The sequence below is a fragment of the Cupressus sempervirens genome, chromosome 7 (genome assembly GCF_028749045.1).
Source record: "Cupressus sempervirens isolate cs-2001-9-10 chromosome 7, ASM2874904v1, whole genome shotgun sequence".
Lineage (NCBI taxonomy): Eukaryota > Viridiplantae > Streptophyta > Pinopsida > Cupressales > Cupressaceae > Cupressus > Cupressus sempervirens.
The window spans coordinates 245879719-245904066 of record NC_143124.1 but is presented as its reverse complement, the minus strand read 5'-3'; the positions used below and the strand labels follow the sequence as shown (position 1 = coordinate 245904066).

The 24348-nt window shown below is 32.1% G+C and overlaps 1 protein-coding gene across 1 annotated transcript in view; it reads left to right on the top strand.

Annotated features, from left to right (window-relative positions):
* Nucleotides 1-11886, top strand: part of LOC149546412 (uncharacterized) — a 119596-nt gene extending 107710 nt beyond the window's left edge. The window contains exon 2 of the mRNA XM_089791189.1: nucleotides 11464-11886. The gene's annotated coding sequence lies outside the window, so the exon portion shown is untranslated. The remainder of the gene's footprint in view (nucleotides 1-11463) is intronic.
* The last annotated feature ends 12462 nt before the right edge of the window (nucleotides 11887-24348 follow it).

Here is a 24348-nt window from a genome sequence, read left to right as displayed (position 1 = left end):
ATTGAAGCATTTTGAAGTAATTTTATTGATTCCCTAACACATAATGATCAAAGGTATTTATCATTTTCATGAGATAGTTTTAAGCATTGAATTTGTGTTCAATGTTCATGATAACCCCACAAGTATGTAGTGTGAATGAAAGACCTAGATATTAGTTTAAGAAACATTTTTTACATCAATAGGAGATGATCTTGCAAGAGCTTTTCTTGCAAACCCTTGAAGGCATGTTGCACATAGAGAATATAAGAACTTATATTCACTATAAATTTCAATCAATTGGGGATAGAGACATTTACTCAGACCTAGATAAGGTATATCATGAAGAAAAATCATTTAAACCTAGGTTTGAACACCTAGGATAATTTAGCATCCTAAAACTCATATTTCATGAGGAATTTGATGAGGAGTGGATTAGGATAATATTGAGAAAAATCCATGATGATATATTTTGGATGGGGGACCAATAAGTTATGATCACTAATAAGTTAATTCTTAAAGCAACTAGACTAAGAAACACTAGAATTACTACTATAGATGAGAATCTTGTAAAGAAAGAAGTAAAAAAGAATAAAGGAGTCAAATGGGATAGTTTAGGAATGATTTTATCAAACATTAGCTAAATTGATGTAAGACTTATTAGAAAAATCATGGGATATAACATTAACTACAATTCAAGACCCAATGTATTATGAACAGGTTGAAGTTTCATTAATACATCTTATAAGATGGTTATTGAAGGAGAGTATATCAATGTCTATGTGATTTTAAGACAACAATTTCTATAGAATATTAAGAGGATCAAGAATGATACGTATCATCATTTTAGATTTGGATCTTTGGTTATGTGTCTATTGATTCACATTTTACACAAATTTACAAATATGCCACATTGTGCATGGATCATTAAAAATTGTACTGGAACTAATTATAGAAGTTGAGAAATACAACTTCATAGAACCCAAAGAACACCAACATGTAAAATAACTTGTCACAAGGAAGAATGGAGCAAAAGGCAAGAAGATGACTCTGAAAATAGGAAAGATCTATTTCATAGAAAATGGAATTGGATTACAAAATACAAAAGATCAATCCTTATAAAAGGATACCAAAACCTAAGAGGGAAACCCTAAGAGGTAACTATTTAATAAGTAATATAGACATTAAATATGAGCAATGCATAAAGTTAAATTTTAAGAAGGCATAACATGTAACTTAATGAAATAATTAAGTTAAAAAATTTAACTTTAACACTCCCCTTAAGATGAGTGACAATGTAAATATAAATTGTCCATGAAAGGGAAAGGAAACTACAATGTAAAAAGAAAAATTGGGTGCCAACAACAAGGCCTAATGAGGTACCGAATCATGAGCAAATCTTTCTAAAGTGGAGAAATAGAGAATACCACATGGGAAAAACTCTACTAAAAAATGAAATGGAAAGAATGTTGAAAGACTAGTGAAGGATTGCAGAAGCCTCCAAACTAGAGAATGTCCTGAGAAATAGGAAGAAAAGAATGATTAATATGAAGAACACTACTGAAGCATGATGAAGGTGCAAACTCTATTAAAAGGTATCTGCTAATCTAAAGAACCTCTAGTGAAAATAGAACCTAAATTGGTAGAGAAGACTGTAATTTGCATGAGTACTCTTAAATAATACTACTCAAATTAGGAGGAAGATAAAGGTAAACAAATTAACTCATAGATACAAGTGACATAAAACACCAAAGACTAAAGAGTTGATCAATAAAACATGGAAGACTACCTCTAAAATAGGAATGAAAATAATGTTCATATGATAAATGATCTATCTCAGCAAAATGCATAGGTACCCAACCACTGATCAACCTAGTACATAGGAACAAATACTATATACATATCTCACTCCATCAAACCAATGGAGCATAAGAACCAATAAGAGAAACCCCTTAAATGCAGATAAGGGTGAGGTGACATGCAACTAAAAAAGATGTCTTAGTAGAACTATATGTCAAGCAACCAAGATGCACAAAAAATATATTATAGTGTCATGAAGTGATCAACCCCTTTATAAACCATGAGACTAATCTCATGGAATGAAAACTCACTCGATAAAGGTGGATACTAAAGAAAGGAAACCATCAACCCCTGTTGGCAATTTGGCTAAGTGGAAAGTATGGAGATACTACGAGGTTGTCATTTACAACAACATATATGCTATATCTAGTGAGAAGACTTTGGAATTATGTTTTGGAGGAAATAACTCAAAAAATTGTCTAATTATAACAAAGGCTAATTATTAGTAGAGATGCCTTTTTGATTGGCGAGCTTCACTAGGAGAGAATTGGCATGTGCACAATTAATAGAAGGTATTACGAACATTGAAGATCATATCCCCTAGTGTGCATGTCATAATGATTTTTACGAATAGCGTTATTAAAGTTTTATCATTTAGAGTCTTGTATAGGTAAAACATAACAAAGACAAAAATGGTACATTGTGTTAAGGAATTATTTTGGTTTACTAAAATAATTACTTAACTATTATGGGACGATATCTTACATGTTAACCCTAACTTAACATGAAGTTATTATATGCTTTGGAACATGTGTGAATACTTGAAGGCCAACATGAAATAACATATTGGCGCAAAGAAAAGAGTTTTGGAAGAAAAGTTATGTGATGATCATGTCATTATTTTGTGATAATTGTATGATGTGAAATTTGTATTAGAGAAAAAAAAATGCAATATATGGAAAGTTTTGTGAAGAGAGCCATCAAGGACTAATCACATATTGAAGATATCATTACTATCAAATGGTTTTTGTATCTGCACCTTTTGTGTATAGAATATATCATTTTATATGTACATTTGAGCAATAAGCATAGCTTGCTTCTTTTTTATTGCACTACCAACTCCTAATACGGTTGAGGCTTCAAACAAAGCCTAGTCCTCTAACAAGGACATATATACTATACAAATGTAATAGACTCCTAATAGGATCAATATCTTTCATAGGATACTTTTGATTAGTGGATCATTTGTGGGTACCATCCCCACCAAGGTTCTCTCTTGGCTAGGGTTTCCTTAGTTAAAAAATAATAGTGTTATGAGTTGCATTGTGTTACAGTTATGTTTACTTTTCATTTTAATCTTATATGCATGCTTAAAGATTGTTAAAGATATCCATAGTTGGGAAAATTTTTTGTGGAATATTGATTCACACCCAACACTCTTAGTATTTCCCATTTCTAACAATTGTTATAAAAGCATAATTACTTAGAGAAGGCCTAAGGGGTTGAGTAAGATATCTATGGATATGGATTAGTTACAGAAGAACCTAGAGGAGTCTCTAGAGGAACTTGATGTAATCATAGAAGAAAGAGACATCTTGAAGATAAAACTCAAAGTTGCACAAGATTTCATTCAGAAGTTGAAATAGTATATTGAATATACTAAATCCAAGAAGAAAGAATCAAATGATCATATGAAGGATAGTGATGTAGTTTCTAAACTTAAGAAGGAAAATGAGATTCTAAAGCATAAATTTAAGATCACAAACCTTAAGATAAGTTTGATGGAAGATGAGAAGAAAAGTCAATCAGATTTGGGATCTTACAATGTATATTTGAAATCCAAACTTACAAAGGTGACATCTTGATGAAGGGTGCTCCCCTTAATACTACAACAAACAACAATGTATGTGCACGATCATGGTCAACCAAACTATGCTTTTAAATGGCAATAAAAAATTAGCAAATTAGGGTTATGTCAACTTGACATGCAATTTTCTACTTGTTATAAACTTTATATGAAAAAGTTGAGAGAAAAGAATCTATAGGAAATTGAATTTAGTTTCTAGACTACTAGGCCTTATCTAAAAAAATAAAATTTGATTGGTCAAAATTTTCAATTTGAATGTAATAGTACAAAAATTTTAGGACAAAAATAAGAAGTAGATGTATATCTTACCACCTTTATCAAAATCAAATGATAATATTTTTAAATAATATTCTAGATAGAAGATGTAGAATCATGCTTGTATGTGACACATAGTTTGTGTATTTTTATTCTAAACCAATAATTTATTATTAATTTTCTACTTTTGTATTTTTGGAATGAAAAAACTCTCATGTCTTACCACCTTAGCTAATTTAAAACTCTGCAATTTTTTTTAAATTTTTTTTTTCCCATATACTAGAAGAAGCATAGAATGTGATGCATATTTTAAATCTAAAAAATGTTGTACCAGTTGAAAGCTATAGTTATTTCTCAAGTAGTGTGTCAATCAATACTTTATATATAACTCTATTAGAAAATAAGTAATAATTACTTATTGATTTTGTAATTTGAAAAATCTTACATTTAAGTAAAGCTAAGAATGTTCTTAAGAAACTCTTTTCATTTCATGAAATTTTAGTAAAAAAATTTGTCAGCTACATGTTTGAAGTAAAAAACACATTAGAATAGGGCAAAAATACATTTTCAGGACATTTTTAAAGTTGACCATATAGAGTTGGTACCAAAAGATATAATAGGTCTTATAAAGGTATTAATTGTTTTAATTTAGTATTAGAATGAGTTGGAAAAAATTGGAATATATTTTCAAATGCTTAGAGGCATTTCAGGACTACATATTTTCAGATCACCACTTTTTGGCATACCATGATCCTACACATACCCAAAAGAAAAAAAGAACAAAAAATTTGAGAACAAAATATGGGCTTCTTAGTGTTCCCACAAATGGAGAATTATGGATTTATAATATGGAAACACCCATGGGTTCATTCTTTACAAAAATTTGCAAGACATAGCTATGACTATCACCTAGGATTTCCCTAGATGACCTATAGACCTTCCTTATATAGAAACTTTTAACCACCTTGAAAGGTGCTAGACACTAAGCCCTCACCCTTGAGGCTGACCAACCTGATGTTATATTATTTCATTATACTTTATTACATAAGATTGACTCAAGACAATTTACAAATTATATTTTCAAATGGGTTCACTTTTGGATACCATAACTAGTGAACCATTGACCAGATGGACTATTATAACCCGATTCTAGAATCCTCGAATGGCGATCTATAATAATCAAATGGTGCAAGTGCCCATCAACTTAGGTTTTGCCTCATTATGGAGCCATTTAGACCTTTATCGCTAGACCTAAAATTTTGGATAGCCAAAATTCATACTAGAAATCTACAATAACTTCAATAATAAATATGATATAACAATGGAAGTCATGTAGCAGATTGATATGCAAAAGATGAACCTCCACATATGAGATTAGAACAATTTGAGCACATAATGCCAACTTAGTAAAATTAGCAAGCTCCCTCAAATAGAAACTCTATATAGAAATGACCCTTATTAAAAATGCAAAAATTAGAACACTAGAAATATAAATATTTTTGGGTGGTGCAAGATTTCCCTTACACCTAGGATGCTCAAGGATGGTCAACTGCCTCTCGTGCTAGCCTTGATGAATCCTCCACTGGCCTCCCTTTCCATTTGACCATATACTCTTTATATATTATGGTCCTTGTGCTTCTTCCCTCATGACTCTCCAATATCGCCTCAATGTGTAGCTAAAGTAGATGTCATAATACTTTATAGAACTTCTACAACTTCATCTCCATTATTTCTATCATAATATTCTATCAAATCTAAAATTTTAAACACTGGTGAAATATTTAGTTCAGTAGGCAACTCTCCTTCATAAGCATTTCTAGAATTATGCTTTTTGACTATCTTGCATGGTTAAAACTTCTTCATTTTCAGCTTATTATATGTACCCATTGGAAATCTTTCCTTGCTCAAATGAACCATGACTTCATCACCAATATGAAATTTCTTATACTTCCTCACATCTACCTTAGCCTTATACTATGCATTCATCTTTGTAATGTTTTTCCTCACCTCCTCATGGATATTCTTCAAATGTTCAACAAAATCTTTTTCTTGAACACTACTTAGTTCTCATTTATCCAACTTTCTTAATTCAAAAGTATTTCTAGGACTACTCTCATATACATTTAGGAATGGTGATTTACTAGTACTCCTATTGAAAGAATTATTATGTATAAATTCTGCCATGGTAAAATTAAATCCCTACCTTTCGGTTTATCTCTAACCAAACATCTCAACAAATACCCCAAACTCTAATTTATAACTTCTATTTGTCCATTAGTCTTTGGATGATGTGATGAATTCAACTTCAAATTTGTCTTCAATTTCTTCCATAATGTACACTAGAAATAGCCAAAAAATTTGATATCTTGATTAGAAATGATACTCTTTGGCAGAACATGTAGTCTCACCACTTCTCTAAAAAATAACTCCACCACATGAACAACACCACTTGTCTTCTTGTAGGGAATGAAATGTGTCATTTTTGAAAATTTGTGAACCACCATAGATATGGAATCATGCCTTCGCTTTTTCCTTGGTAAACAAAGAACAAAATCCATGCTAACATCTTCCCATGGCTTCTCAAGTATAGGTAATGGATGATATAACCCCATATTTTTGTCACTCCTTTAGCCATTTGACATACTCTACAACACTACATAAAATTATTCACATATTTCTGTAACTATGATAAATAATAATTTTCAACAACCAAAGAAATGGTCTTGTATCTACCAAAGTGTCCAACCGATCCTCCATTATGCTTCTCCTTGATGAGATTCTTTCTTATAGAACTTTTGGGAATGCACAACTGACCTCCCTTGAACAACATACCATCTTGGATTATGAAATCGAACTACTTTGTCCTATCAGGTGTAATAGGTTTTGTACAAGCTTTCTAAGCCTCAACAAAATTAGGATCCTCTGGATATAAATTCTTGAGTTCCTTGAACCTAACCACCTCAATTTTCCTTTCTATTACCAAAACTTGTCTTCTACTAAGAGCATCTACATGTCTATTAGAATTTCCACTCAGTATTTCAAAACAAATGTATAACTCTTAAAAAACTCAACCCATCTCAAATGTCTTTGGTTCAATTTTCCTTGACTATTCAAATATTGCAAAGATTGATGATCAGTATACAAAAAGACTCCTTAGGAAGAATATAGTGTCTCCACTTCTTCAATGCTTGAACTGTAACATGAAATTCTTGATCATAAACAAAATACTTTCTTTTGGCATCATTCAATTTATCATTGAGATAAACATGTCTATCTTCTTGGCTCAAAACAACTCTTATTGAAGTACCACTAGCATCACAAGCTACTTGAAACACCTTATTGAAATATGGAAGTGCTAAAATAGGCTTCTCTATAGCTTTTTGTTTCAGCAAATTAAAACTCTTATCTACACCTGAAATCCACTTAAATTCTTTCCTATCTCCTCTCATCGTTTAAGCCAAAGGTCCAAAAACACTACTAAAACCTTTGATGAAATTGCTATAAAAAAAGCCAGTCCATGAAACAATATTGCCTATGTTGCACTCCTTGGAGTAGGCCATTTGAGGATAGCCTTGACTTTCTTAGGGTCCATTTTCAGACCTCCTATTGATACTACAAATCCCAAGTACACCAACTCCTTCCCAAAACTGCACTTCTTTAAATTTATTAGCAAGTTTTCCTCCTTCAACTTGTCAAACACTTTACAAATGTCCATTAAACACTCATTCAATTTCTTACTTGAGATCAAAATATCATCTAGGTAAACAATGACAAACTCACCAAGAAACTCCTTCAGTGCCTCATTCATAAGCCTCATGAAAGTGCTCAATGCATTGGTTATCCCAAAATGCATCACTAACCACTCGTACAATCCTTCCCTTGTCTTAAAGGTGGTCTTCCACTCATCTCCTCTTATGCAAATTTGATGGTACCTACTTTTCAGATCTATCTTTATGAGATACATAGCTCCAATCAAACAATCTATAATATCATCTATCAACTCTAATTGAAATCTATACTTGATCATGATCTTGTTGATAGCTTGAGTATCTGTACACATCCTCTATTCTTCATTCTTCTTAGGTCTCAACATTGCTAGTACAACTCATGGACTCACACTCTCTTGAATCAACCCCTTCCGCGACAACTCATGCACTTGTTTGTTCAACTCTTCTCTTTCTTCTTATATCATTTTGTGCATTTGTGCTATTTGGTGATGCAAGAAGGATATGAATAGCTAGGGCTAGAGGCATGCCTAACTATCCAACCACCTCACTAAGTAAACACAACGAAAGAAAAAAACATGGAGAAGAACACCAAGGAGAGAAGAAACACCAACACTTTATTGATTCATACAATTATCAACATACATGCCTAGGTGTAAGGTCTTCTGGGTTACAACTCCTCATTAATGAGCACAATGAACAAAGATGAGCAGGATAGCAAGGTAACCCAACATGCTCTTGCATCATTAGGCAAATTAGTTCTTGAAATCAAGTCCATTTGCTGATTGTTCATTCACACTTGGGATAATCTATCAATTACAATATCTAACATAATATCAAGAAACTCTCCCAACAATTATACAACTTTTGTAGGTACCTCCTCTACTTCTTCTTTACCATCTTTTGGGATTACATCAAAACACATATGCTCACAGATCATAGCCTTGAGAAAATTCTCTCAATCAATAAAACATATTTCAGTAGCACTAAATATCTTCTCTTCTTTCTCCTTCAATGGCTTCAACTTGTTTCACTCCATCCTTTGTCAGAGACTATCTATTTGTATGCCCATCATGTATAACATACCTATAAAACTACCACAAGCTACTTATTGTATGCACCCTAAAATGGTTGCCTAAAATAAATAAAATAATCTTATTTAATTTAAAAAAATCTCTCTTTTAGTTAAATAGTTTTAATTAAAAATGACATATTTCAAAAATTCAAAAAAAATTGATATATTTCAAAAATATAAAAAATAATATATTTCAAAAATAAAAAAAATGATATATTTCAAAAAATCCAAAAAACTGATATATTGTCAAAAATTCTACAAATTGGAAAATGTGTTGGAAAAATGATCATGTTAGTGAAAACCTAGCAATAGGCACTTTGATGTATCTCTAAAAACGATTATATTTTCCAAAAATTCAAAAAAAAAGAAAAAAAAAAGATTGCAATAAAATCCAAGTGGCGAAAACTTGGAAATGGGCACTGCTTGAGGCCTTTACACCCCTATTTCTTAGTGCATGTCCTCGATACTTAGCCTTTCTCCATCATTCCTTGTCCTTGTTTCCTTGGTTTGGAATTGTTCTTTGTCTTTGTCTAGGGGCCATTACTATGTTAGCTTTGGTCTCTTGGACGCATTAGTCTTTAAGACACCTTGCAAATGTATTTTTCAATACCACCCCAACTGTAGTTTTCACTACAACCACTAACATCAAGTTTTTTTCAACACTTATTGGTTTGGTCTTACCCTGTTTTGTCATGTGATCTTACCTACATTCAAGAATTTGATCCTTATCCTTAGAATTCAGTATCAGTTAACACATTTATATTTTTAAACACAAACACTTAATGCTTGAGCTATGTCATGATCGTTTCTTTGTGTGCTAACTGTTATTGATTTTCATTGAGTGTTCTTGTTTAAAAAGTCTCTCTGATATGCCTAGCTAGAGGACTTGGAACATGGGGCATATTTTTCTTTACTTTCTACTTGTGGGTGTCGTCTTAAAACTCTAGAGTCTCTTGTTGTCACCTTGAAACACTTAGGAGATTTGAGGCATTATCCTTGATTGTTTTTGCACAATAATTCTTATGGTCATCCCAACATCTATGTCTTGATGCGAGCTTTATTTTGCTACATTAAATTGGGTAAGCTAACACTGAAGTTATCTTGACCTTTATGTCTTTGATACTTATGTTAGAATCTTTCCACATTCCAATCCAATATAAATCACATTCATATCTTCATAGTTGCACTTGTGACTAGTGATGATTGTGTGATTTTTTGATGTCCATTAATAATGACCCACTGATGAAAATAAGTTCCTTAAGACCCTCTAATGAACGATGAACACAAAATCCTATGTTATAGTTGATTTATTGCAAAGAGACCTTTGCATTTTCATGTAGCTTGAATTACTAGACTTCATTTTTAGGTTGCATTATGAGTTTGAGAGGGTCTTCCTTCATCTTTCTTGTGGACTTTTAATCAACCATGGTCATGTCTTTATCTTCATTTCATTGTCTTCTTTTGTGATCTCAACCAGAATTTTCTATCTTAAACAATTGATTGATCTTGAGGCATTCTCTTTCTTGAGGCAAATTCTATTTCTTCTTTCCATTTCTTTCCACCTTGTCCAAACTTCTATCTTCCATTTTCTTTCACTCCACTTCTTTTCTTCTAATTCAAATTTGGGGCATAATCTTTCATGCTTGATAATCTACCTTGGTTGTGTGATCCTTATATTCTTCATTTTACATCAAGAACCTTATCTTTAGTTCGATTTGATCAAATTTATCAATTTTTTGTTTTTCCTCTATTTCATTTTGATTTTGATCATGAGGGGGCAGCACCTATTAAACTTCAATCCTTGATTCGGCTTTATCAATCTTTGTTTCACCTAGGACAACTTTGTCTTTGTCAAGACAAAATTGTTATCAAAAATTGCATTCTTTGTCCTGATGTGTTCCTAAATTGACCACACATCTGTGGTATTTTGTAATCCAACTTTGACCTCACACTTCAACTGCATTATTTGACTACATGTGTACCGAAAATGATCACACATTAATCAAAGAGGAGCAAATGTATGCACCCTAAAATGGTCACCTAGACTATGGGACCTCATTCTTCAATTTATCAATTTCCTAAATCATTTTATCAGTTTTCTAAATCAATGCATCACAATATTTTATTGAATCAATTCATATCATTTTCCTAATTCAAATTGCAATTAATTTAATTATTTCAATATTTTCTAAGGTTTGATCATTTCATTAATAATCTTATTTAATTAAAAGAAAAAATCTTTTTAAATAAATAAAATAATCTTATTTAATTAAAAGAAAATCTATCTTTTAATTAAATAGTTTTATCTTATTTAATTAAAATCTTTCTTTTAATTAAATAATCTTTTCTTTTTAATTAAAATAAAATATTTCTTTTAAATGAATAAAATAATCTTATTTAATTAAAATAAAATCTCTCTTTTAATTAAATAATTTTATCTTATTTAATTAAAATATTTTTTTCAATTAAATAATCTCATCTTCTTTAATTAAAAGAAAATCCCTCTTTCAATTAAATAAATAAATCCCCACTTAAAGCTCTCTTTTTGATGGAAAAAAGAAATAAATTAAATAAATCAAATAAAGATTCCTTTTTTTTGCACATATCTCTAAGTGGTGAGCTTTTTTTCCTCCTACTTGTCCTTTTAGGGATTTATCCCACATTGCTCTTGTGAGAAGCCTCCCACCTCCATAGTTTCTTTTATAAGGAGCCCTCTCCTTCTCATTTGGATAGATGTTAGTTGATATAGTATTTTTATGCTGCAGGTTTGGACGATTTTTGGAGAAGGAGTTTGAGCCTTAGGATTTGGACATTGGAACTTCATTACAACTTCTCTCTTCTTGTCTTCTTCTCTCATGCATCCATGAATTCCATCATCGTGCTGAATCCTTACATTTTCATATTAGCTTAGAGTCATATTTTCTTTAATAGATTAATCTTGCATTGTTATTTCCTTTCATAGATTAGATTTCCTTTCTTGCATTTCTTTTCTTTGTTAACATTTAGATTAGCTTGCATCTTCATTTACATGAATATTTTGATGTTTGAATCTCTCATTTATGGTGTATTTGGGCACAAACTAGGTCAAACTAAGGGCCTCCATTACAAACTCTTGCACTTCATGAATAGAGAGCTATGAGTTGTCATTTGATATCTCATTTTTGAGCAATCTTGGATATAATAACTCATAGAAGTGTGTCAACATACCTACAACATATGACATGTGTCTATAAGTATGATATGACACACCACCTCATCCTAGTAGCTTTCAATCTTGAACTTCACTAGCTATTGCCCATTAATCATGACCTTGTGATCATCTTGCACCTAGGCAATATGGTATGGGAGAAAATGTTTCTACCTCTTGAGATTTAACTTTGTGACCATATTTTCTGACACCATATTATTAGTGCTTCCACCTTCTATGGTTACATCAAATCACTTATCTTCACATTTGCACTTTGTGTGGAAAAAACTCCTTGTTTGATCAGGTTCACTCTCACCACTCAACAAGATTCTTCGATTAACTAGTACTTCTTCTCTTTTAGCATCTTCAAAATGGGATTCTTTTGCATCTTCATCAACATGTGCTACTCTAGCCTAACATTCAAATTTTCTATCAATCCTTCCTTAGCACTTGGAACATTCAAATGCTCCACGCCCTTCTTTTCTACAATAAAAACATTTTCCATGGAAACCTCCTCTTCCAAATCCTTGCCCTCTTCCTCTTCCTCTCCGATCTCTATTTTTCTGAGTACAAAAATAATTGTAATTATTTTGCCTCTGGTTGTGGCTACTACTGTCAACAGCCTCCATAAGACCATCTACTAAATCTTCCACCATGACTGTCATGCCCAAACTACGAGGCAAAAACACACAAATTTTTTTAAAATAATAATTAGAATGCTTTAAGTTTGATAAGGTTATGATCACAGTTTAAGTAAAGGTTCTCTACATTACGTCTAAGTTTATAAACTTGTGGAGGAATACATTGTTAAGATTTGAGCTTACGTTCTTAAAATGATATTGACATTAATCACATTATTTTATTAACTTCTCAACAAGATATGAAAGTTATTTATATAACATTCTAAAGGAGTTCGGGTTTAGATTAATCTAAAAATATCTAATCAAGTAAAATCTACATTTAAACTTAATTTAAATAGCCAATTAACCTTTAAAATTAAAACTACTTAGTACTCAAAAATTAAATTTTACTATCAATATAAGACTAACTTAGAACTTTATTAATTTAACTAACATCACAAAATGTACACAATTCTAACTAACTAAATTTAAAACTAACTTAATAGTAAATATTAACTTAGAACAATCTTGACTAACTATATTTTAAAATTTAAAACAAATAACTTTAAACAAATAACAATTAAACAACACAATGAATAACTAACTTAAAACTTTAATAAATTAAACTAATTACTAATATAAACTAACCTCTCTCAACTAACAATACTATTAACAATGAAAAAAAAACTAATTAATACTAAACTAAAAACTTTAATTTTAAAAACTATTACTAAACTAGACTAAACTAACATCACATAACATCTATTAATCTTAATAAATTTTAAACCAACTTACTAACACTATGATCCAAACTTAATTTATAATTCTACAAATTATACTTAACAAATTAAATTACATTTAAAACTTAACTAATTAAAAGTATTAACAATTAACAAAAGTAACTACCTATTATAACATATTCTAAACTAACATAATTTTATTAATACTAAATCATTTAACCACACTAAACTAAAACTAAAGAAAACTTTAAATGATACAATTAAACAACAAATGATAACTAACAATAATTAAAAAACATACAATTTAATATAATAAATTTAAACTAACCTAAAACTACACACTAACAACTAAATACTTAACAAACTAATACTAAAATTAAATGCTAACCTAACCATCCCAAACCTAGCACTAACTTACCTATTCACCCCTCACATCCTACCTTACTCCCCCCAACATGTCACATCGACCACTCAAATTCCATGCACTTTCCAAGTGCTGGCCACTGTAGAGGATATGAGCGACCAAAAGGAAAAAGGGCGGTTTGCATTTAAATGAAATAAGACCCATGCGTAGCTACCCACGTCACATCAACTCCCAATTCCCAAGAAAATGCTATAAGGACAAGTCGACCCAAGGAAGATGCGCTTGAAACAAAAAGGTGAGGGTGACACCCAAGACAAAATGGTCACACATAAAAATTAGCTTTCAACACTAAACAAGAGAACTCAGTGCATTCCCCAAAAGAGAATCGACCCCTGGACAAAGTCAAGAAGTGGTGTACAGGGTGACATCACCCTAGACTGACGTTTTCAACTTTGCAAAAAGACTAATCATAACCTTCCTAAGAGGTGGCATCAAGTGGATGCAAGAAATTTAAAGCTTAACGTTTATATGGTAAGAAAAGACATTAGTTAGCTAGGATATTTAGGTTTTTATAAAGTATTGGTTTATTTTATTGATGGTCTATTATTTTATTAGTATGTAATAGTATGGACTATATTTTGTGTTTGCTATACAATTTCTAAAATGATATATGTGCTACTACAGGCCTCTTTTATATGCATTTTTTGAAACTTATTTGTTGGTTTAGGTCTTACTATGCAGTCTTATAAGATTGGTGTTTTTAATTCTTAATGATATTAACTTATCATCTTATTATGCATCATGCTCAACAAAATCAACTATTGCAAGATCATCAAAATCTACGTAAATTTCTTATGAATTACTAGTTAATAATTTCCATGAACCTCAAACGCTATGCATTTCAATGATACCCATATTACATAGTAAAATCATCTACATATTCATTTAACTATCTATTATAACTGATGGAGCACATAATTGAATAACATAGTAACTAAACTAATCTTAGGGCAATTGAGAAAATAAGGAGATCATAATGATAATGTTCTATTCATTTTGAAGGGAGTATCAAAACACACAAATTTATTTCCTCTATAATGTTTCAAATTTAAGTTGGATGTCTTGACATAATTCTTTCCTACATGTTCTTGCAAATTTACTTTCAACACAACCAGCCATGAACTAAATCATTTCAAACTCAATGGAGATACCATATAATTACATAGATTAGCAACATCCCTCTCTATGGTCCATATGAATAGAGACAACACCACACTTTACAAAATTGAATCTTGCATAATTGAACATCATCATTTCATCTTATCTTTGATATACATTCATATGAAAAAAAAAAAATGAAAACCTCAAGAGAGGTAAAAATTACTCAATCACTTAATTTATTGACAACTTGATTCAAAAGCTCAGTCGGAAAAGAACAAGGAAGAAAACCCAGCTTCATTGCCATTACAACAAAGTTATTAAATACAATTTTCCATAGGATTTCAACCTCGAATTTTCAACAATCAAATAATTTCCTTCATGTCCCTTATCAAGGGATCTATATCATTTTCTGCAACACATTGCTAAGATCGTGGAGGGAACAAAATTTGATCAGGTGTCAACAAGCATGACCAAGAGACAATTCAAACATGCATATTCATACAAGGTTTTCACAATAGGATTTACAAAGAATCAAAATTAGGGAAAGGTGGATTTTTCCAATAGGAGATGTCAGACAAAACACCAAAATAGGTGCCCAATTGGGGCTATAAATCAAAAACTTCCATTCTTCCATTCTTACATGCCCAAACTCATATGTAGTTTGTGCTGACAGGTAGGGGCCCATAACACCCTACCCTCTCTCCCTCTTCTCGTCCTGAGAAGAGACTCTACACTGTTGGAGTCCAACTAAAAGGACCTTTCCCAAAATTGGTCACTTCTGCCCTATCCAAGAGTAAGTAATACCAAAACACCCATACAAGAAAACTTCAAAATTCAAACAAAAACAAGAAAGAAAAGCATACAAGAACATGGTTTTCAATCCTTCCCAACATACCCAACATACATACAAGCATCCACACAACAACAAGTAGCATAAGCATGAAATAAGCATGAAAATCTGAACAAGGGATATGAAGAACTCCTACCTTCATGAAGAGGTAATGGCAAATGAACCATTTGAGTAGAGCTTTTCCCTTCCTTCCTTCAATCTTCCAAGACTCCTCTCTAAAAGTAGAGATTGGGTAACAACCTAAACTACTCCAAGAAGGGCCTCTAAATAAGACTCAAAATCAACCACCAAAAGGGCAATAACTTCTCCCACCCACCTACAATTCTAGAAGTCTCTAACTCAACCCATACTATGGTTAACCACTAAGTGGAGGTGGGGTGAGGCAACTTATGGTAACCACTTGCAATTTTTGCACAAAAGCAAAAATAGACTTTTTGAGTGACCTCAAAAGTCAATAAAAGGGGCTTAGGGGTTGGAAAAGATCCCCAACCCATACCCATACCCTTTGGGTATAAATATATCATGTTTTAAAGCCTTAGGAAAAGATTTGGAACCAAACAAAAGCTAGAAAATAATTAGGACCATCTAACAATCTAAAAAAAAATGGATTAAACACTAATCCAGATTATGGGTGACTACTCTTGATTAATAACTAAATTAGCAGAAAGACACTACTTAAACCAACTTAGGTCCAAAGGTTACATAGCTAACCCTAACTAGCTTGCTGGAATACATATGCAAATCCACGAGTGTCAAGTGACACCATAAGAGCACAATTACAAACATTAACATTTACTGATCACGGAAAGATACATACATACATCTCATAATTAATTTAGTTACGAACAACAAGGTTTCCACAATTAGCACATAGGGATCAATTCTGTTCCTCTGTTGGGTTTCTTGGCTAAATATCCTGCACACTCATTGAACACATCAGTAGTCCCATAAAATCACATGCAAATATGTATATATATGTATCAGAAATCACATAAATTGAAACATACATCTTAAGATCAATCAGAGTTTCTTTCATCCTACTTATATCCTTAATCATAAAAATTCCATAATCAATGTGTTAATCCCACATTTACTTATTTCATCAACATGCATAGACATAAGACATTAAATGACGAACATCAAATATCTGAAAATAACATCACACAACATGAAATAATATAATATGTTCTAAGCATCAGATAATGTCTCGACATCTCGAGTCGTGAATATCAAAATGATAATGTAACAACTAAGGCTACGAAGGGTCGGGGCGAGGCCTCACAATGACCTTTTCCACTATTCTTGTTATCAACTACTCGTTCAACTTTTCTTAACTCTTAGGAAAAATTGGTATGCCTCTTTAATACTATTCAATCAAACTAGATTCAACTCCTCCTGAATTCTTAGCCTTAATGCATTAAGATAATGGGTAATTTTCTTGTTATCAGCTTCCACATGGCTATTTCTAATGAGAACTTGGTAGAATTCTTCAACATACTCCTGAAAAAATATTTCAGCTTGCTTTAAGATTTGCATCTTTTTCATGAGATCAAGCTCATAATCCATACGAATAAATTGCTGCTTCAATTTGGCTATCATTCGGTCCCATCTTGTGATTTTGTTCTTCCCTCTTCTATTTTGCTCCAACTAAATTTCCTTCCACTAGATCTTCACATGACCCTTTAGTTTGGCCTTTGCAAATTTGACCATATAAAAATCTTCAATATTTTCATACTCAAAGTATTCATCCAATTGATTGAACAAATTGATCAACTCCTCTGGGTTAAGACTTCCCAAAGATGTAGGAACCTCAAACTTAGGTCTTTTTTCAATCTTGTAAATGGCCCTTAAAAGCCTTTGTTTTCCTAGGTTCAAAACCTTCTCTTCTTCAACATTTGCTTCTTTGTGTTCATGCTCACTTTCATCACTTATAGAAAGATTTATTCTTCTACACATTTGTTCTTGACATAGGGAGTGATGAGATAACTAGGGCCAAAGAACACCTAGTTATTCAACCTGCCTGCAAGAGTGAACACAACAAAAAACAAAACAACAAAATAGAAAACTTGCGAGCTAGAGGAACAAGTGCCTTCATATATTCATCAAAATCATTAATTACATGCCCAACTATAAAGCCTTCTAGGTTATGGCCATATTATAAAAAAATACAATCTTTAATGATCAAACTTCGAATCTCAGCTTGCTTCTCCTACTTCTATCTCCTTACTTCTTACTTGATACTCGATACCCATAAGACTCCAACAAAGAATTGTTTAAATACATGCACAACCACAAGTTGGCCTATTGCAATTACAACAAAATAAATTCTCATATTAAATTCTAGGATAAGCTACAAGTTCGATCTCAACAAATACCTATCACTAAATTAAATGGAAAGGTCATCTTAAACATGAAACCACACACAAAAAACTTGACAAATGAAGAATCCAAAAAATTTTGCCTCTTGGTGAACTCAACAATACTCAGCAACACTCGACAACAAAAAAAACTCAGCAACACTCAACAACCAACAAAATTCAGAAAGCACAAGATAACTTGGCAACAACCATGAACTCAAAAAACATAGAAAACTTGGCAATGAGAGAAATTGTAACTTGATAGAACTAAGTAAGTTGGTAACCATGCAGATAGCCATGCAACCTAGGATGCTCCTGCATTAGACAATCAATGTTGAAAGAAATGATTCTCTTGAATCATTGAGATGTCACAACTTGAGCTGAATCCAACTCAAATTGGGAAATCCATGTAGCATCTTCCATAGGTTTGTTATTCCATTTTGCCAAATACTCATAGTAATCTTTTCCTCTTGTGCTCTTACCAACTCTTTGATCAAGTATCTATTCAAACTCTTCAATCTACTTGTTAGGATATTATCTGATACAACAACTTCATCATTTGATTCATGATACTTGTATAAATCAACAACATTTACTATAGGAAATATATCCATGTTATTACGCAACTCAACTTCATAAGAATTACCACTGCCAAACTTTTTCAAGATCTTACAAGGTCCAAAATTCTTCATCCTCAACTTATTATATGTTCCAATAGGAAATATTCCTTTCTTCAAATGAACCATCACCTCATCACCAACTTCAAAAAAATTATGTCTTCTAGATTTATCACCATTCTCCTCATACTTCTGATTACATTGTTCTAGATTTAGCTTCACTTTCATATGCAAAGATTCAATAAAATCAGCAAACTCTTTACTTGCATCACTTCTTTTCTCTTCTCTAGCAATATCTCTTAAATTTGATACTCTGCTAGGTTGCATTCTAGTAACAATCTCAAAAGGTGTCTTCCCTATACTCATATTCACAAAATCATTATATGCAAACTTAGCTTATGCTAATATCGCCTCCCAAATATGTGATTCATTCCCAACTAGGCATCTGAAAAAATTACCTAAGCTTCTATTCACAACCTCTATCTATCCATCTATTTGTGGATGGAGAGTAGAACTATAATTCAACTCAGACCATCTTCTTTCACAAAGTCCTGCAAAAATAACCAACAAGCGTACTATCTCTGTCTAAAATAATAATTCTTGGTAATCTATGCAATATCACAATCTCTTTAAAGAAAATTTTAGCAACATACTCAGTATCTGATGTCTTTTTACAAGGTATAAAGTGAGTCATCTTAGAAAATGTATCCACAACAAATATAGAATCATATCCATAAACTATTTTAGGCAATCTAAGAACAAAATCCATATTGATGTCACTCCAAGGTTTCTCAAAAATAGTAATAGGTGTATATAAACCAGTATTCTAACTTACTCCTTTTGCAACTTGACAAACTCCACTACTCTTTACAAACTTCTTAACATCCTTATCCATCTAAGGCCAATAATACTTTTTTTTCAACAAACTCAATGTCTTATCAATTCCAAAATGTCCAGCCAATCCACCACTATGCTTTTCCTTAATCAAATTCAACTTCATAGAACTCGTAGGAATACACAACTAAATACCCTTAAATAACATACCTTCTTGAATAAAATACTCATTAAACTTGCTTGGTTATTCTGTCAAACTAGGTGCTCTATACTCTCTCCATATCTAAAAAACACTAGGGTTAGTATCATACAACTGTTGGAAGCGTGAATGCTAATGATATTCCTATCGGGGAGTATGGTAGAAACATTATTAGATCATTATCATGATGATATGTTACATTGATGACGGTGTTTGTCATTGATGTCAACACAGTAGTTTTCTATAGTATCTGATAGAAGAACAACGATAAAGGTCAAGTTGGTACAGATAGATCATTGAGTACTTTCAGTAGTGAGGTTAAAGGGAGATCATACTATGTATCTAGTATACATTGCTAACCTTGGAAGCATAAGATATTAAGCCTAGAAGAATTTATACAAGTTTCAGTGTAGAGTGTTCTATGATATAGTTTATAGAGGCATGTTTTGGTAGACTTATTATATCTCTTAGCAAAGTTGTTATTCTGAGAAGCCAAAGTTAAAGATGTAAAGAAGACATGTGAATGATGATGTGGACAAGCTCAATCATCATAATGTTATGTGTACAAAAAGTTATTTAAGTTGCAAGGTGAAAGATTAATGTTATTGCTAAGTGCAATGTGTTCTTAATGTGGTCCTATAATAATTAATTGAGAAGGTTGAATAACCAACTTAGGGAATTATTTGATGGATTTAGTATAAAGGAAGGAAATTTTCCTTTATCATGAGAGAAGCATGTATAGATGAATGTAAATGATTGTAAGAAGCACAAAGAGTTGAATGTGAAGATAAGAAGAGAAGAGCAGAAGTGAAGGAAACTTCATTGCTAAGGTTTTATCGTGTGATCCAAAGTTTGGTACTTGGATCTTAAGTTTGTGACTTGGACTACAAGGTCTAACAGTGATTGGTCTAGTTGATATGAAAAAGGAAAGAAGTTAAAGTATAGTACACACAATTATTTTGCAAGGAATAGTTGAGAGATCATTTGGATAGTGAGTTCAGTGGTTTTTCCCCAGAAGTTGTTTGGAAAATGGGTCCTTCTGTCTTCTACAACTCTTAATAGGGTTGGCGTAACACCTAACAAGGTTGGAATCTTCTAAAAAGTATTCAAAGTCTCCTAACAGGGATTCATATGTACTAAATGTTGTAATAGACTCCTAATAGTATCCATCCTCTAACAAAAAATATTTATATTAGTACATCATCTTGTGGGCATTATTCCCACAACAATTTTCCCTCTGATCAAGGGTTTCCCTAGTCAACATATCTAGTGTAATTGTTTATGTGTATCTTGTTATGGTTACTGTTTACTTTGGTTGAATGGATAAGATTGTTTAAGGTTGATAAATGTTTTAATTATTGGATAACTAATTCATTAACACCCCCTCCCCCTCTTAGTTATCTTGGTGGACTATTGTTTCTAACAACTCCATCTCATCAAAACCAACAACTTCAACCTTAATTTTGATTAACAAAGAATGTTTTCCACTCAATGCATCAACAACTCGATCAATGACTCCACTCTTATGTTTAATCACAAATTTAAAACTCTACAAATACTCAATCCATTTCATGTCTCTGATTCAACTTATGTTGACTTTCTATTTACTATAAAGCTTTATGATCAATATACAACACAAACTCCTTAGGAATGAAATAATGTCTCCACTTCTTCAAAGCTTGAACAATAGTATAAAAAACTTGATCATACACATAATACTTCCTTGTAGCATCATTTAACTTTTCAGTAAAGAAAGCAATATGTTTACCTTCTTGACTTAATACAACTCCTATTGCACTACCACTTGCATCACATTCAACTTGAAATACCTTATTGAAATCAAAAAAATTTGATGCAGGAAACTCAACAACCTTTTGTTTTAAAGTCTCAAAACTATTATCAGCTCCATATGTCTATTTGAATTCTATTTATCTCCTCTCATTGTCTCAATCATAGCATTACAAACAGAACTGAAATTTCTTATAAACTTTCTATAAAAACTAGCCAAACCATGAAATGATCTTACCTCACCCACATTATTAAGTGTAGGCCACTCCAAAATTGCTTTAACCTTCTCAAGATCCATCTAGAAACCATCAGTTGAAATCAAAAATCCTAAATACAAAATACCCTATTGTATAAAAGAACACTTCTTCAAGTTAATCATCAATTTCTACTCTTTTAATCTCTGCAATACTTGTCTAACAAGCTCAAGATGTTCTTCCTTAGTCTTTCTGAATATAAAAATATCATCCAAATAAACAATCACAAACTTACCCAAGAATCTCTTCAGAACTTCATTCATTAATCTCATGAAAGTACTAGGTGCATTAGTGAAACAAAAAGGCATTACCAACCATTCATACAAGCTATCTTTTGTCTTGAAAGTAGTCCTTCATTCATCATCTTCTCTGATTTTGATATGATGATAACCACTGTTCAAACCAATTTTGGTAAAATACTTTGCTTTACTCAATCTATTATGTCATCCATCCTTAGCATAGGAAACCTATACTTCACTGTGATCTAGTTAATAGCTCTGGAATTAGTACACATTCTCCATTCTCCATTTTTCTTAGGTTCTAATCCAATAGGTACAATACGTGGAATCAAACTTTCTCATATCAAACCTTTCTACAACAACTCATGCACTTGTTTATTAAGTTCTTTATTCTTAGTAGATGTTAATCTATATGGTTCTTTATTCAGTAAACTAGCTCCAGGAATCAAATCCATACAGACTTATACTTCTTACTAGTGGTAAACCATTAGGAATATCCTCCACAACAATATCTTTATACTCATTCAGCAATTTAGTAATTTTTGCTGGCACTCAGTTAATACTACTAGTTTCTATTGGCACTCAGTTACCATTAGCTTCTATTACTTGGTCATTATTGAATGACACTCAAGAGTATTTTTTGGTGCTTAGTTTCTACTGACGCAAGTTGGTCTCCTAGGAATTATAGAAACAGAGATTTGATTCTTCTTTATTTCCTTTTCAAATTGCTTTCCATTAACCATGCAAATTCTCATAGTAGTACACTTAACCCCAACTAGACTTTCAATCAAAGGCAACAATATTTACTTCTTCCCATTCACCCAAAAAGTATATTGATTGAATCTTCCATCATGTATAACATATCTATCATATTTCCAAGGTCTACCCAATAGAATATGATGACAATCCATAGGCATAATATCACACAACACTTCATCAAAATAATGTCCAATTTTGAATTTCAAAATACATTGTTCACTTACCAATGTCTTATGCTCATCTTTGATCCATGAAACATGATAGGGTTTAGGATGCTCCACCCTCCGTAACTACAACTTTGTAACCATTTCTTTTGATGTCAAATTTTTAGAACCTCCACTATCAATGATCACCTTATAATATTTTCTATCCATCTTACATATGGTCTTGAAAAGACTTCTCCTCAGGAAAATTTCATCATCACTTCCCTTATTACATAAGGTTCTTCTCACCATCAAATTTTCTATAGCTTGAGGTCCACTCGGTGAACCCTTAGTGTCTCCTTGAACTACAAATTTTTTGTTACTTTGCCCACTTTCAGAGGATCTACATTCAAATGATCTATGTCCTTTACCACATCTGAAACAATTACTATGAAAACCACCTCTATAATAAGAATGACCTCTTCCTTGGTAAGAACCAGTATCTCCCCGATAGAAATCACAACCTTTCCACTTGACCTTTCCTTTATCATCATTCTTCCATTCAGATTTTCCCTTATTTTGCACAAAACTTTTGGATCTACCACCTTCTCCATAAAATCTACCTCCACCTCTTTGGAATCTACCACCTCTACCTTTTTGTCTTTGTTCATGTGTCTTTGTCAAGATCTCCCTAGCTTTCAAAACATATTGATATGCTTCCTCCACACTTTCCAATTTCACAAAACTTATCTCATCTTGAGTTCCAGATCTCGACCCATTTATGTACCTTGCAATTTTGTCAATATCATCATCCACATGTTTAGATCTGATGTCCAATCATGTCTCTTTGTCTCAAATTTTGCATCTTTCTCAACAAACTAACTTGGTAATCAATGGGAAGGAATTTTTTCTTTATCTTGTTCATCATCTTCAGCCAAGTCTCGATCTCCTCCTTTTCTCTCCTTTTTCTATCAGTTTCCAAATGCTCCCACTATAGTGAGGGAGGTCCTTTCAACCTTATAACTGCAATCTTTACCATCCTATTATCATGAGTGTTTTTGTACTCAAAGAAATTCTCCATTTCAAAGATCCAATCCAACAAAACATTGGTATCCAAAATTTCATCATAAGAACAACTTCAGCAATAGGCTTTGAATTTTCCCTAAACAACACTCTCAACAACCTAGCCACATCTTGATCTTCTTCAAGTTGTGGATTAGGGTTTGGTGTTGTTGCTTCATCGTCACTCAAATAATGAAGATGTGATCCTCTTCTCTTAGTTGTCTCTATAGCATCTAATCTAGATGTAATCTATCTCAATGTATCTAACATGACATTGTCTACATTTCGTCTACCTAAAACCATCTTTACAATCAAGTTCCTGAAAGATTGTAACCTTCTACAAGTTATAGGTCAAATTCACAGATTTGCTACCCTATAAAAAAATTCACTTAGGGTTGTACATGATCCAGTCTCCATAAGGATGAACCTTTGCTCTGATACCACCTAAAGTAGGGAGTGATGAGATAACTAGGGCC